General features: G+C 34.6%; 1 protein-coding gene across 2 annotated transcripts in view; it reads right to left on the bottom strand.

Moving 5' to 3' along the window:
* PTPRD (protein tyrosine phosphatase receptor type D) overlaps positions 1 to 15,742 on the bottom strand; it is a 354,920-nt gene that overhangs the window by 230,254 nt on the left and 108,924 nt on the right. The gene's annotated exons all lie outside the window — the stretch shown is intronic.

Here is a 15,742-nt window from a genome sequence, read left to right as displayed (position 1 = left end):
AGGTCTACTGAAGTAAAAATTTAAGTAAAATAAGATTTTTACGTATTACTATAATGCCAGTCAGTAACATATCTTTAATAAAAAATTAAGAATGTTTGAAAACTTGATTTTAGTATGTATAAAAGTTGCTTGCTCCCAAGGGCTTTCTGGAAAGTTGCAATTTAATCTTTATGTTCTTTAACATGCAATGCCTCTCATAAAATAATAGTAAAACCCCTTGAATGAATTACTGTATTGTTCATAAATCACAAGAATCAATTACTGCATGTATTGTTCCTTCGCTGAATGCTTTAGAAAAGCAGCTTCTGGTTGTTCAATAATTTGGCATCTTACTGTGTCGTAAGCTGGCACACACAACTGGAAAAAATTCTAATTAGAGTTAGCAATAAATATTGAGAAGTTTGACTTTGATGCTTGCTCATAAAACAAATCCTCTTTTAAAAGTAGATAGCTTTCAAAAAAACAGAAAAAAAATCTTTGAAGGTGTTGTTTTCATAACTCTTAACTTCTCTCTGCAATTGTAACAATATAATGTTACACAATATATGGTACCAAAACAAAAGGAAGGTGAGGAGCAGAATTAATAAAAAATCATTATGACAGAGATGAAAATCAGCCCACTGAAGTACCAGATGTGTTTTTTATGTGTTTGCCCTTAACTCCAGCAACAAATTTAATCATTAAGAATAAAAGATTCAAACCTCTGTGTGCTTTCTCCCTCCTCAAAAGACAGCAGTATAGTAAGCTGATATGAACCTGCTTAAGTTTTGTATCAGCCTGTAGCATAATGAAACTATATACAGAAGTCTTTTGTTGTGATTATTTAATTAGTTGTTCATTAAAAGAAGTATAGTTTTCACTCTTCCCAGTGCAGGAGCATCTACTGGCCAAGGAACTCCAATTCTAGCTGATATCAGAATCTACAAATGTAATGACCTGTGTTTTTTGTTTAAGGTTCTTATTTATTGGATGTAGTAGGCTCTCTGAAGTTGTTCCTTTTTACTAGGACAAGAGTAGTAGTATGTTTCCAACTGTTCCTTCCTAGAAACAAAGAGCTTTTTGCCCAGTTATGGAAATACCAAAAATGGGAAAACTAATATAGTGTATATAGGACCAGGTTTTTAGGGAATTATTTTATGTTATAAATATAAATGCAGAAGAAAGAAATACCAGAAAAAATCTTGAGATAGCTTAATTTAAAGAAGACATACTTCACTTTCTACAGTTAAGAACTGCTGTTTTGTCAAGAAAATAATCATGCTTTCAGAGCAAGTTTATGGATTACCAGTTACGTTAAAAAAAACAGAACTTATAAGGCTGACTATATGATGTTTCATAAAAAAAAAAAAAAAAGAAAATGAAAAGATGAAAGAATGCTTTTACATTTGAGAGCATAAGGATAACATGTATATTTATAGCACCAGAAAAAAAAACCCAACACTTTAAATAATGTCAAAAGCATCCCTCACCTTTGAGTTTACCCATACTGCAGTAAACCTTGTAATTACAGTCATATACACATGTTCTAGTCACTTTTAATTAAGGCAAGGCAGTGCAATTAAGACTTAGCCAAAGATCCCTCAAGCAGGCAAAAAAAATTAACTACATGGACCTAGCAGACAATCAGGCTTCACTGTCAGCCTAATGGTTAAGGTAGCCAGTACATATCTAGACTGTCACAACTGTGTTCAACTTCAGAACTGACACAACTATCCAACAATGAACTTTGAAATTCCTTATAATTACTCACCAAAAAACCTATACTGATCCATACTCCATTACACATACTAAGCTCTCTTGCTTTCTGCAATCCATTACAAAGATGCTAGTTTTGTCACCATCAAAATGAGGTTCCGTGTAGGTGTGCAATACTGGTGACCTCCAAGTTCAAATCTCCTGTAGCACTTGAATGTCAAATTTCTTTTTCAACCCACCAGCACATTTTCTTTTTTCGAGTGGAACTGAGTTCTTTATCCGATACGTATCTTGAGCCTCCCTTGTTCCCTCAGATCTGAGAATTTAAGTCCTTTCTGATCCAAGTAAGGGCTTATTTCTTAAGCTTTCTGATCATTTCCCAGCGAATGCTTCCACCATGCCCTCAATTTTTTCCTTATCTTGTTTACAGGTGATTCTTCTGCACCATAGCAAAGGAGTATGAAATTAGTTCAATGGCTAAAGCATTGCACTGTTAAAAGGCAGGATCCCTACGACAAAGAAATTTCAATTGCCAAACACTGCAAATTGAAAAAATATTGGATCTTGCACTGTAGAGCCAGAGCCAACTGTCTGCGTCATTGTTATTTGAAAATACTCATGTTCTTCCACACATTCTGATTCATTGTGACCTTTCAGGACGGACTAAATTAACCTCTTTTCTGAAAGAAATAAAAGGACAATGGAAGTCAAGCAGGTGTGCATAGTTTTGTGTGAATCAACAATGAAGAACAGATTAAAAAGTCATACAGTTACCTCCAATGTCCAGACATTTACTTCCAGGAGCAGCTGTCTTACTCCTAAGATCAGATGAATGTCTAAAAAGGCCACCATAAGTGACCTTAAGTGAATGATGCAAAAACACCCAAAGTACTGAAATAAATTCTACCCTGGGTATTTCACACAGGTGATTAAACCCATTATGGATTTGCCTTTCTATTTTTAACTGGTTTTCTAAGAAAGAAGGTATTAAATTCTTAAAATGCTGTGAAAAATACACTAAGTTTTGCTTTGGATCAGAACAGATTAAATACTGGTGCCAAAGAAACCTGCTGCCTAGCATTCCTACACTGAGCCAGCCTTTCGACCATATAGACTTTGTATGGTCATGAAGTACTACTACTGCTTTTCAATTCAAAGCACCTACAAAATTTCTAAAGGTTTTTACAGTTATGTTTACAAAACGAATGTTGTCCAATATATGGCCCAGTGAACATGTAAGCATATAAATACAAGCAAGAGATTTTGGAGAATGGCTTTTTGTCTGAATTGCCACATTGCTACCAAACTTGACTAGGTTTCTGACACAGCTAAATTTCTGTAAAGGACCATTAGAGTTAGGCAATCCTGTTAGGCAAGACTGTTCTGAAAATATTCTTTTTCTATTTATTAAGAAAGTCATCAAAGTTATTAATGGTTTCATTCAAGAGACTTTATCCATGACATGTCTCTAATTATGTAAAATTTTCTCTTTCCTGAGGGAAATATGCACAATATGAGCAGGTAAATTGATTTCTTACACGAGCAGCCTAATTTCTTCACTACTGTAAGCTGGTCAATAATCAGTAGTAACAGTGACACTGCTTAAATTCATGTAAATTGAAGATTTTGCCCATTATTTTCAGATTCAGGTTGAGAAGTACACATACAGTACTACTTATATAGCTTCCAAAGATATAAGTTTTGCAAGCTTAGCTCCTTATGCACTAGATCAGTGCTGACTGTTTCAAAGCTGGGTGGACAAAGTGACACTGCTCGAATCTCTGCTCAAGCAAAGACTCACCACATCAAGAAACCACAACCAAGTCTTTATTAGTCAGGCAGCAGTTACCACCTCACACACACACACACAAAATACAGGACACGTTCCATAGGTTATAAACTAATTATTTGGGTGGCAGGCACTCATACCATGCTGCGTAGAAAGTTACTCAGTAAATCAGTTTTGCTTAGCTTCCTATGAGATAAAAACAAACCTGTGTTTCTAGTGAACTGATCCATATTGTGATTGAGTTTTGCAGGTAAAAATATAAATATGTTGGAGTTTGTGATTTTAAAAAAAAATCTTCTAAATAATTTAAAATTCATTTACTAAATTTCAAGACTGGATATTGGTTTTGCTCAGAAAGTATGAGCACGTAATTTCTTTTCATAGAATTACAGAGCAGCCTAGTTGAAAGTGACTCACAAAAACCATCAAGTCCAATTGTGGTCTTGATCTGGACAGTCCCAAGACTCACACCACATGTCTGAGAGCATTGTCCAAACTCTCCTTGAGCTCTGTCAGGCTGGTGCTGCGACCACTTCCCTAGGGAGCCTGTTCCAGTGCCCAAACACCCTCTGGGTCAAAAACCTTTTCGTAATATCCAGCCTAAATCTCCCCTGACACAAGTGCATGCTGTTCCCTCAGGTCCTGTCACTGGTCACCAGGGAGAAGAGAATAATTTGGCAATTTTATTCCAGAAGTATGTTCACTTCAACAAGTAGAAAATAGGTATCTATTTATCCTAATCTTTATTCTTATTTCATTCATTGTAGTTGCTAATTACTTTTAATTTCTCTTAATCATAACTAATTTACGGAGTAATATTCATAAGGTAGCAACTACAAGAAGAAGAGAAAAAGATATAAACATTTCAAATTTATATACTGTTTGTTTACAATACAGCTTTTCTGAATGTCAAGATACAGCAGGGAGAGCAAAGATGGTTTGTAGCAACTAAAGAAAATCTGTAACATTTTTTATGTATTTGGTAAACCTAGGTCTGATCCTACAGCATAAAAAATTTACACTGAAGTAGAAATTCTAACAGCCTGAAGTGAAAGTATTCCCTGTGAAACGATGCCAAGTATGTATCTGTGTGTCCTTATAAGAAACTCCATATGTACTGAATGCAATTCTTTGTAGTACTTTTTTGTGTCTCTGCATTTCAAAAATCCTCATAAAAAGCCAGGCTACACTGGTAGTGGGCCTAAAGTTTTTCTATTTATTGACTAACATGATCAATTTCTTTAAGGTGTGTTAGTTCTCCCTCTAATTTTGGAAGAAATCAAGAAAAATTCCAGTGAAATAAAGCTAATGAGTGGGTAAACAAGAATGAACAGGAAATACATTACAAAGTAATAAATAATATATTTATTTATATCAGCATTACTTACTATTTGTACAACTCTCATAAAATAGGATCTGATTTTTATATATCCCAGCAAAAACAGACAGGATAATCTTCCTGCAAGAATGCTTACAATCTTAATCTAACCCCCTAAAAAGTTTGCAGTCTTCCTAAAAGGTAAGGGCTAATGGCTGACTACTGCCAAACACAATACATTGAAAATATGAGAGTTTTTAGTCTTCAGAAATGGCATTAAAATGAACTCTGATAACTATCCAACAATTGTTGAGTTTTTAGCAAAGCAAAGTACAGCGGAAGGGAAGGTTGGGAAGTCTCTTTGTGGATAACTTTGGAAAACTGAACTTTTGCTTATCTTTCTTAATAGCCTGCAATGCAGGTTTACACAAGCCTGTAAAATGGTCTCCAAAACAAAACCTTTAAAAAAGAAGTCACTATCTCTGCACGCTAGTTTGTAATTATCAGAGCTATTACAAGAGAATGTTCATCAGCTTGACTCACAAGCAACACTGCTGCTGACTCACAGATATTAAAATTACAGAAAATATACTGAAAGGTAATCAGTAATCTCATTTACTAAGAAAAGAGCACAATTTCAGCCAAATGAGAAATTGAGAGCTTACAATAAATACATCGTATGTCTTCAAGTTGTAAACATCAACACAAAATACTCTCTCAATCAGGGAACTGGCTCCAATCTCACATTTTAGGGTCTAGTTGCTCTATTTTTTATTTTACCTAAGTGTAACAGGAATTTAATGTTCAGGAAATACGGGATCACAGCCAGCAGATACCCAAATGATCAGTCTCATATTAGAGCCCCAGACTAGATTGTTCAGTATGGAGAAGGTTCTGGGGAGCTCTTATAGCAGTTTTCCAGTATCTAAAGGGGTCTTAAATGAAAGATGGAGAGGTACTTTACCAAGGGCCTGCAGTGACATACTGAAAGAGGGTAAATTTAAATTGGACAAAAGAAAGAAATTCTTTCTGTGAGAGCTGTGAGGCACTGGACCATCCCTGGAAGTGTTCATGGCCAATGTGAATGGGCCTTTGAGCAATCTGGCCCACATGGAAGTTATCCATGTCCATTGCAAAGGGTTCCCAACTGTAAGTCATTCAAAGTCCTTTTACACCTCAAACATTCTATGATTCTTATCTGCTAGGAAGTTTTTCTTACATACCCATCATTCAGATCATCCCAGATTCCATTTTCTAGTGAAATAAACCCCAGCCAATACATTAAATCTGCCATTGATAACTTACAGTAGTTGAGACTTCAGTTCTCCTTCTGCTATAAAATATCAATCTACTGTAGTATGTAATGAGATATTTACATTCTAGAGCTGTAAAAGAGATACAAACAAGCTGAGCTACATAATGATAAATGCCATTGGTTTAATGAATCTGCATTTTTGTACTTCCTTCAGGATAGCAGTCTGCATCCATACAGACAGGCATGCATCTGAACCTACAATTTTTTGTTCAAATTTTAACATATGAAGAATCCCATAAGTTACTATTTAAAAGTTTAAATGTTTAGTGACTATCATTGATCTCCTTCACTATGAAAAGCCTATAACATATCATATGTCTGATGTCAAATATTTATTGAGGCTGCAGTTAAACTGTAGTTGTAAAAATTGATCTTGTTCATAAAGACGTTGTGCATTTCAGAAAGAGCCATATATGTGACAAATATGTGATCAAACAGCACAGTGGGCTGACCCTGGCCTTGAGCCAGGTGCAGACCAAAATCTCCATCACTCCTCAGCCTGTGGAGTGGCAAGGAAACAGAACAAAAGACCCATGGATCAAGAGAAGGACAGGTGAACTGATCATTCACCAGTCACAGACAAACCAGACTCAGAGAAATTATTGTATTTATTACCAATTAAACAGAGTGTGTTAATGAGAAATAACTCCAAATCTTATAAACACCTTTCTCCCACCTTCCCCTTCTTCCTGGGCTCAACTTCATTTTTGTTTTTTTCTCTGTCCTGCTGCTGAGCAGCACAGAGACATGAACGGGCTTTGCTCTAAGTTCATCACAGTTTGTCTCTGCCACTCCCTTCTCCTCACCCTCCATGCCTGCTCCAATATAGAGTCCCTCCCACAGGAGACAGTCCTCCATAAACTTCCTCACCACAAGTCCTTCCAAAAACTTTACCTAGCACAAACAGTGACTACTTTCTAACTTCTGCTTAACAACCTGCCTGATGTCTCTGTTCACTATAGCAGTGTCATCTTACCAGACCTTCCTAACCTTTTTCTTTCCACAATTCCCTGATTTATTCATGGTACAGCTTCAATACAGAATGAAAGATGTAAAGGGCTTACAGCAAAGAGCCTGAGCTTGAAGCCTGGCAGGTGGCCAGGCAAGGAAAGCCTCTGTAATTGTATTATCTTGCACCCACATAGGGAAATAGAGAGTTACAAGAGAGTCTTTGATTTTAGCAATTCCCACTAAGCAAAAACACAGAAAAATCTTCACCAAGTTGTTTTTTAAATTCCTATTAGAAAAAGGAATTCTACAGTATAATATGTATTTCTACAAATTTCAAGTCGTCCACACGCTTCCGCTGATATGCAGGAGCAGCAGCAGCAGCAAAAAGCAACTTGTAATCACTAAGGCTGATACACCTGCCTGAAAATACAACCACTATTCTACCCAGTTTAGAGAGTGTCTCTTGTAAAACAAAGAAATCCTTGATCCCGTGAAAACTGGATTAATTCTCAGACTATGCAGAAAAAACTTTCACTGCTTTTCTCCTCAATGGTTTCTCCTTTCACAACTTCTGTCATCCTTACTATATGTCTCAAACAATCCTCAGATCTTGCTTCTCATTTGCCTTGTTTCTAAATCAGAGGTTTTCTGCTCACATCTTCCCACTCCTGTATCTTGCTATAAACCATTCCACCCCATCTTTCCACAGATGCAGTGTATTCCTCTAGGACCATGAGTTTTGTTAACACGAAACAGCATTTTGAAACTATTTGATCAACCATTTAGCTTTAAATTCATGTCAGTGGTTAGCAGTTTTTATCTCATATTATAGACACAAGATCCAACAATACTCGTTCTAGAATATCATATCTAGAAAGTCACACACGCACTTCTTTTTTCTTTTTTAAGTTTCACCTTTTCTCAAAGGAATAATGACCTCTACTTAATACTATGACATAATAAAAGAGAGAAAGGAAAACTTCCATACACTGTAAGCAGCAGATATGCCAGTTATGCAACTAGCTAGCCAAGCCAGGCAAACTATCTCCAGTATATAGTTTGTTTTTAATTGTTACATTCTTATGGACTCATATTCTACTAACTTTAAGCTGTAATGGTGAGAATACATTAGACGAGGCTACAGCTGGCAATTTCCCTCTTTTTTCTCTACTACTAATACAACTGCAATATGGTGTTTAACAGAGATTATTTCAACAGCTACTCCAGCTTACTGCTGCGCATTTGAAAATGATGCAATGTAACAGCAATGGACATCCTTCTCATTAACATTCACTGTGGACTATGAAAACCTGATGGCTTTCCTTTTTTAAATAAAACTGAATCAGATACTTCCATTCTTTAAATGCAAATAAATTACTATGCTGAGTTATTTAAGATACAACTGCTGTATGGCAAACAGCCTGCATGCCTTTGTCATCTGCATGGCATGCAACATATTCCTGTTACTCCAGCAAGAGCTTAAGCACAAAGTTCAAGCTGTAAGATATAACGAGCTGAATGGATACCCATCTTGAATACCTATTCATAATTTCAAGGAGGAGGCAGATGTCAGACACAGAAGTTCTGTCACACAAGGATACTTAATGATGATCAGAAAGAATCACTTCCTCAGCAGCGGAAGGCAACTCCTTGCAACACAGTCACCTGGTTTTTCAGCTTCAAAAGAAGTTAAGACATGTGTTCACAGATCCCTCTGTAGTTAGTTCAGCATAAAATTGAAGAAAATGTTAAGGTGTAAAATACTCTCCGATAAAGGCATTAAACATTTACATCATATAACTGAGACTCTAGGCCATTAGCAACCAAATTCCTACTCTATTCTAGTGTCTACTCCCTAAAATGAAGCTTAGGCTGTACCTTGCAAAATATAGCAATATGTAGCCTTTGTATTTTCCTACTCATGAAAGAGCATTCACAAAATATCCGTTAACGTTTTCAGACACACTTCACTTTTTTTTTCTCCATTTGGAAGGAATTCACTTCCAAAAAGCAAAATCCAGCATAGTCAGTTACAAACATTAGAAATTATCCGATCTCAATTCAGTTATGAAAAAAAAATTAAAAGCTATTTGAAATTATCCTCTTTCTAACAAGATGGTACAGCCTTTAAAAAAGCCATAAAAAAGGGTTTTGCATATGCGTATAAAGTGTTTCATATTTTTAGCTGTGCTTTCAACTGCTTTCAACAGAATCACTCCCTTGTCACTATCTCTGAAAGAAAAAAGTTTGTAGAGCATCCTCCTTCTGTCTCTCCCATTTCAGTTTTTGTAATTTCACAAAGCTAGTAATTGTAACATTACAAAAACCTTTGAAATAAGTCATTATTAAGTCACTTGTAGGTTTCCTGATTTTAGCAAGGTCCTCTCAACAAAGCTTGAAAAATAATTTTATTAGAATGTGGACCCTATAATTACACTCCACGAGATTCAAGTAGTTTATGTAATTGACTTTTCATTAAACTTTTCATCATCTGTCACGAAAGCCGTAATTACAGTGAAAACTAATCTGAGTTGCACACTAATTCCCAAAAAAGGATTTAGCATTACATATGGGTCTTCAGCATTGTCTGGGTACTTCAACTCCAAAACTCAAAATTTCAGAGATATTTCTTTTACTTTTTTTTCCCCCTAGCATCTTCCTGAATTTTGTAACTGGACCTCCTATTTGCAGTTCAATTATTCAAACTAGTGTTGGATTATACTGCTGTCCAAAAAGTCCTAATTCAAATGAAATCTTATTGCAGATTCAAAAAATGCATTTAAAAGACAAAAAAAGTTTTATAAACTTCAATTAATTAATACATTTCATAATTACAGCAACAAAAAATCTAAGCAACAATCCCGATTAAAACTTTGATCTCAGCTGTAGTATTGTGTTAAACTAGGGGTTTGTTACTGGTAGAAAATATGTACTTATTTATTTATCTATTTCAAAGCTTATCAAAGTGCAAAGAGCTTCTCAGTCTTTAAATTAAGTGTTCAAATACATCTTCCATGACTATTTAACAGAAATTTAACAGATCATAGCTTACAGTCTTAGAATTTGTTCCGTAGAAATTGATACATTAGGAATTTTTTTCAAAATAGAACTTGAAAGTCTGCATTTCAATTCACTTAATTTAAAATAATGTCTGCATTTTAATTATTGTTTTTTAAAGTAATTTTCAGTTAACATAAAAAATAGTCCAGAAAACCCTATGTGCACCAGTCTCTTTACTTCGTTTTAAAAATTCTTCGTTTTTAAAAGATAAGAAACAGAAGTAATAAAAATAATTTTTGAAAACATAAAATAACTTTTAAACTTTTAAAATAAAAAGTTTAAAAAAAACCACCCAACTTTTAAAATAACTCACAGGGAAGGAAAAAACCTTTGTTTTTTAATCTTCTATCACATGTAGAAACAGAAAACAGTCCACTTATGGTTGGTAACAAAAAATTATAAAGCTTCTAGCCTTATGTAGCATGCAGGGACCAATAACTGTTTTATGTTAGCACCTGTTAGCACCTGTTTGGTTGTATTATAAAAGGAACATTTGATTTAAAAAGTGTTCATCTGCACAATATGCATGAATTTTATAAAACATCGATTTGTCAATAGTCAAAAGTCCAGCAGAAGCTGATACACACTGCAACACAAGTACTACATGCTCTACCCATTTTAAAATATTTTCCAGTAACTACTGCAAAAATAAATAAATATAAGTATCACACAAAACACAGGTTTGACAGAAAAGATTAGCACTGCAAATATGCATAGTTTCTAGACTGTGATGCCTCCCCTTAGGTCAAATCAGTAACTCCACTAAGTGTGTGAAGGGCATCTCTCTACACATGGTGCAATTCAACATTAGTGACACCTCTTTATCTGCTTATATGATGCTGATCAGAATCACCACAGCTATCAAGGGAACTGAAAATTACCTGTTAAGCATGGTCCTGAGGATGTGAAGCCATACTCTGGCCTCAGTCATGTGTTATGTTATCCCTCATCTGTGCTTACTTGAAGACACAGAGCTCACTGCTTTCTTGGGAGACTGATAGTCTGCTCTGTGTTTTGAAGTGAAGTCTGTGTGTTTCAAAATTAAATACTACACAGAAATTAGAAAAATGTACAACTACTGTTGTGAGCCTAAACGCTCTTCCACTCCTCTACTTGCGAGCTCAAACCTGAAATAAGCTACATATGATTTAGAGTCAGTATGTCTTAATATCCAATTAGAATTAGAATAAAACCATTAATGGTTCTTTTATAATAGCACTTAGCTTATTAAAACACATAAAAGGTTTGGCTCCCTCGGGCCACTTTTACGGGCCATATATTTAGAGCTGGGAAAACAATACCCACTTGAAGGAGGACAAAACCTCATTTAAAATGTACACCACTGCATAGTTTCCTATTTCATTTCCCATTTTATTTCCGTAGTTCAAATGTATTAGAAAACCCCTTTTTAAGAAGTAGAAGATTTCTATTACAGAGGGATCAAATGCCCTGCAACTGTATTTTAAATCCATCATTACCCCTGGACATAAACCTCCACTGCTACTACCACCTATTAATAAATAAAAAACATTCTGACAGAAGATACGTAAGTGCCTAGATTAAATAGTTAGAAGACTATTTCATTTTTTTTGCAATTGATGGTCATTATGCACACTTTTGCTATTTAGAAAATCATAAGTATCTTATGGAGAAAAAAATAACTCACCTAGGAAGCAGCTTTGCAAGTGAAACAGAGTAAATTTACAATATTTTGAACACTATTTTCAATTTATAGGCACTCCAATATATGTATAACTGCATTATAAAATAAAGGCAGAGAATAACTAATCTGAGACATGCTGAGCTAGACAACTACTGGTATGCTCAGCAAATGACACTGTGTCATTTCTCTAAATTCAAATCCAGCCATGTAAGTAGGAAGTGAACATTACAAATGTCTCATAGTTGCTGACAGCTACCTGAATAAAATTAGAGGATCATTCCAGTAGGTGACTTAATGTAATTTATTTCCACGAAGAAACCAACTATCTTCATTAACCATTTCTGACACCTATGCAACCAGGGATGAACCAAAATGCAACAGGAACCAATTTTTGCAGAACACCTTCCTGAGGCATTGAAACAGACTAAATTTGAAACATAGCATTTCAATCAGAAGGATTATTAATCCCACCACAGTATAATGACAGTAGTAGTTGTCATGGTGCAATAAATAACATACAGGCAAAATTAATTTTCCATGCTGGTAGACTCCAGGAAAAAAAACATTAGTGCTTAATGGACTCAAACAAAAATTGCCTTGGGAAGTCTAATGTAAGCTAAGCAAAGTTGAAATGAAAAAAAAAGATAAGATTTGGTGTGGAGTACTACGAAAATAAAACTGTATTTCTGTATCATCACATTTTTAGCCAAAAAACACACCTCCTAACTCTGTTTGCAGCTGCAGAGGTTCTCTCACAGTAAGTTGTGTGCAATGGGAAGGTTCAGCTAGGATTTCTGATAAGCAAATCTTACCACAGAATCTCAGAATCATGATCATCCAGTCTAACCACCAGTCGTCCAGGTCAACCATCTTATTTAGCAAGTAAGATCTTATCTTAGCAAATAAATTTGGTATATGATAAAATGCAGAAAGTCAAGCTCAATTTACCTTCATAAAAAGAAATGTTCTGACTATACCAAATATATTTTTATGTTTCTTCAATTCTGACCCAATTCAATTAACTGTAGTTCAAGTAAAACCACATTAACTACCTTGGTTTTGGTGCACCACTTCAATACACTTAGTATCTTCATGGTTTATTTTGTATAGAATGTCTTGGTAAACCTATTCCTATCACTAGAGGGTTTTGTTGAGGTTTTTTGTTTTGGTTTTATTTCATTTTTACAATGAATAGAATGGATAGAAGAGACAGCAATTTACAATCAATTTCACTAAATTAAAGACAAAGTGAGGATTACAATTCAAACAGAAAAAGTCAGTGCCTGATTGGTACTGTGCATTTCTTAGTACCGACAGCTGCAATTCATAAAACACAGACTATCTTTGTTTTACACAGAATAACAGAATTGCTGTGAACATATTAATTCATGTAACAGTACTGATTCATGACAACATTACTTGATTACTGCCCGATAACAGGAATGAGCTTTTACCACTTCTGCGATCAAGCCCTAATGTTTTACTGGACCTGATTTTACTTTAAAAAATTCAGGATACAAATTCAGCACACCAAAATTAAAAGCTCTAAGAAAATATGATCAAAAATTTGCAATTTTAATGAACAGCACCTGAGCCCTGTAGAATCATTACTGTGTATACAATACTGCATGCCAGTAAAAGAAAATATCAACTTCACCTTAAAAGTAGGAGCCTACTCTTATTTTTAATCTTTACTGCAATCTCTATTAAGTGCACTGCCTTTTCAGTTGGCTGACCCACCTGAGAATAAATAAATATAATCTAGAAATTAAATAGTCAATGTCCACTACCTACTTTAAATTTAAAAAAAAAAAAAAAAAAAAAAAAAAAACAGAGAAAAGTAATATTATGATGCTACCCCTCATGGGAATCCAGCTTCATTACAATCAACAGTGTGTCTGCTTTGTCCTTGTTATGCTCTCCTTTCATGCATGCTGAGCTTTCCTTGCTCACTGCATTAATCACTGTCCACAGCTGGTATGATTTAGCTGGGGTTCTGTTAAGAATATCACAGGCTATTCAAAATTCAAGAAGTAAAAGAGTATTTATGAATTAACTAGAGTTTAATAACACACTACAAATCCCTGCAAAGTCTTAGGCTTAAATTCCAATATGCAAAAATGTTACATAATTCCATATACTATACATGTATTTTTTTAACGTTTCTGTTAAAAATAACTGCACTCTTGAACCTGCAGAAAGCATCAGTGAAACACTACACACTGCGCTAAAAGTAGTATTTTATTATTTTAAAAACAATCCTTACCTTTTATCTTCTAATTAAATTTGAGTATTGCCATGCATAACTAGATGGGCTTTGGTAAGTTCTGATGCAATTTCTGCTAGAAAAGTCACACTGGTTTTTGTAGTAAAAAGTTAAATGATGCTTTATTTCCTTATCTTCCTTATGTCTTTGCCAGGCTTTTTATTAAATTAAAAAACAAAACAAAACAAAACAAAAATAATTAAAAAAAAAAAAAAAAAAAAAAAAAAAAAAAAAAAAACCCAAAACCCAAAAAACAAAAAACCCTAAGAAATTGCAAGTAGAGCTTGCAACAATATATAAGCCTCTCTCTACAAATCCCTCAACCATTACATGCAAACCTACATACAACTAGAACTGTCCACAAGCTTTCTCCCTCTTCTTTTAATCTCTCTCACACCCATAGATTGAAATGTAATCAAGTCAAGAATTTTAACAGAGCTCTTGCTAATAACACAGCACTGAAAAATATACCCATTTAAAGAAGGCATAAAAAGATATTGATGTAAGTATATATGATAAATTTAAAAAGGGAATTTAATTACTAGTTAATCTAATTTTTCTTATTCTTAAGAGTGCTACAGGTTTTCCTTACTATGGATCTAACAGGGCTTCTTATGAAAGAAAAGTGAACCTTGTGTTCAAAAATTAACACAGTATATATATATATGTGAAGTGTTTTATCAGTAAAATGTTGTGATGTTTATAGCAAGGTATTATTATTCTGGTCAGAATTTTTGTTTCATATGACTCTGCCTTCATTACCACATGCAAATATAACATCAGAACCAGTAAAAATGAAAGTTTATGCAAACAGAAAAGATTTCTCAAGGAAAAAAAATTATCCTCTTTTTCCCAGCAAAATGAAAAACTCATTTAATTACCTATATTCTCACATCAGCTTCCAACTAATGCATAATGTAATCAATACAGTGATAAAACATGTTTGTTCATATGTTTACCTACAGTCACTTTCATCAAAAGAATAATCAAGCTTTGTGTTCCTCCTTCAAAAATGCAGTCTACATAGCCATTACTTCTTAAATAGCACATCTGTTTTAGGGATCTTGGGGGTTTTTAACGTAATTCAAGCAGTATACACTCCCATGGTGAGACCCAAAAGAAGTATTATCTTTGTGCTGTTCTGGTACATTGTCCAATAAAATGTCACACTGCTTTCTACAGAGTTACACACATTAATTTTCAAGGCACCTTTAGTGCTAGCAGCACAGAGACTGTTGGCCCAGATACACCTGAGCCTCAGTCCTGTAATCCATTTATGGACTCTGCTGGGGTCATCAGGGGCACAACCTGATAGTCTCCATCTCCTCTCCCTCATTCTTGTTCTGCTAACTCCTCAATACCCCTCACTGAGAAATTTCACATATGCATCTAAACAAATAGAAAAATTGGTATCTCAGATGAAACAAAAAAGGGAGAGAGGAGGTGAAATATATTAAAAATATATAAATAGAGAAAAACTCTTCGCAGTTTCCAGGATACATTAATTAGTCTCTCAGTCAGTCAAATTTGTGTTGATAATTCATATAATTCATGTGAAAAATAGGTGGTTAATTCTCCCTTGTTTTGTTGACTTGGATGCTCAGTTACTTCATCTCCATACATGTACAGATCTAACCCAAATGATGCTCTGAAATGTACCAAAAAACTATCAAGCAGCACATCCA

This window comes from Oenanthe melanoleuca, chromosome Z (assembly GCF_029582105.1).
Source record: "Oenanthe melanoleuca isolate GR-GAL-2019-014 chromosome Z, OMel1.0, whole genome shotgun sequence".
NCBI lineage: Eukaryota > Metazoa > Chordata > Aves > Passeriformes > Muscicapidae > Oenanthe > Oenanthe melanoleuca.
This window is presented reverse-complemented; position numbering and strand designations above follow the sequence as displayed.